Raw genomic sequence first — 1,499 nt, 5'->3', positions numbered from 1 at the left:
TGGAGAGTGAACATTCTTTGATATAATAAAGACCATATATGACAAACCCACAGCTATCATCATATTCAACAATGAAAAGCTGCAAGAATTCCCTTTAAGATCAGGAACATGACAAGGATGCCCACTCTTTTCACTTCTATTCAACAAAGTTTTGGAAGTCCTAGCCACAGCAATTAGAGAAGAAAAAGAAAAGGAAATAAAAGCAAATTGAAAAAGAAAAACTTTCACTCTTTGCTGCTGCTGCTGCTGCTAAGTCGCTTCAGTCGTGTCCAACTTGTGCGACCCCATAGACGGCAGCCCACCAGGCTCCCCCATCCCTGGGATTTTCTACACATAGAAAATCCTAGCCTAAAGATGGTGGCTTCGGCAGCGAGGGGTGCTTTGGCGCTGCGTACCAATATCGGCCGGTCGGTTGCGTTTGTTAGAAAAATTCCCTGGATGGTGGCCTCAAGTGAGCTGAGAGAACACTTTGCACAATTTGGCCATGTACAAAAATGCACTGTTCCTTTTGACAAAGAGACTGGCTTTCACAAAGGTATGAGTTGGATTCACTTTTCTTCAGAAGAACTTCATAATGCTCCATGTTCAGCCTCAAAAACCCAAAGCTTTACAAGGAGACCAAACATCTGATGAACAGAAAGATTTTTGAGACTCTCACTGCCTACTGAATAAAGTAAATAAAAGAGGGAAAAAAAAAAAAAAGAAAATCCTAAGGACACTAGCAGAAAAGTACTAGAGCTCAGTGATGAATTTGGTATAGTTGCAAGAAACAAAATTAATACACAAAAACTTGTTGCATTTTTATACTCTAACAACAAAGTACCAGAAAGAGAAATTAAGGAAATAATCCAACTTACTACTGAAAATAAATTAATAATATACCTAGGAATAAACCAAATGTACTATCTTAAGTATCATCATACATGTTTTGATATGTAATATTCTCTATTATTTTATTCTAATGGTTTTGAAATTCTTTATTGGTACCTTTGAATGGAACTCTTTGATTAAAAATTTTTGAAAATTAAAAATTTCAAATATTTGATTTGTTTTTATTAATTTCTAAATTACAGTTTACTATGGTTAACAATGTGTTCTATATTATTTATATTGTTGAGACTTTGTTGATGGCCTAGTAGATAATCATTTGTCATAAATGTCCCTTGTGCTTGAGGAGAATGGGTATTTTATAGTGTATTTCTATATGAGTTTGTTGATGTTATCAGATATGGGTTCATTCATACTTTTGGTGTCCTTGACCGAAAACTTATTGAAAGAGGTATGTTAAAGTATTCCATTTTGATTTGTTTATCTAATTATGTATGTGACATTTGTGTAGTTGAGGACTATGTTATTAGAGGTATAGAAGGTTATTAGAGGTATAGAAAGCATCCTTACAGTGCTTTTATTGTTCATTTCGTTTTGCTTTACCTTTTACTTTGCCTGATCTTGACATTTCTGTATAGTATTATCACATTCTGTGTGCACTAGCACATTTT

General features: G+C 34.4%; 1 pseudogene; it reads left to right on the top strand.

Moving 5' to 3' along the window:
• Nucleotides 1–354: 354 nt before the first annotated feature.
• Nucleotides 355–687, top strand: LOC112578922 (annotated as a pseudogene).
• The last annotated feature ends 812 nt before the right edge of the window (nucleotides 688–1,499 follow it).

The sequence above is a fragment of the Bubalus bubalis genome, chromosome 14 (assembly GCF_019923935.1).
Source record: "Bubalus bubalis isolate 160015118507 breed Murrah chromosome 14, NDDB_SH_1, whole genome shotgun sequence".
Classification (NCBI taxonomy): domain Eukaryota; kingdom Metazoa; phylum Chordata; class Mammalia; order Artiodactyla; family Bovidae; genus Bubalus; species Bubalus bubalis.
Note: the sequence above shows the minus strand (reverse complement) of the source record. Positions and strands in the feature narration are given on the sequence as shown.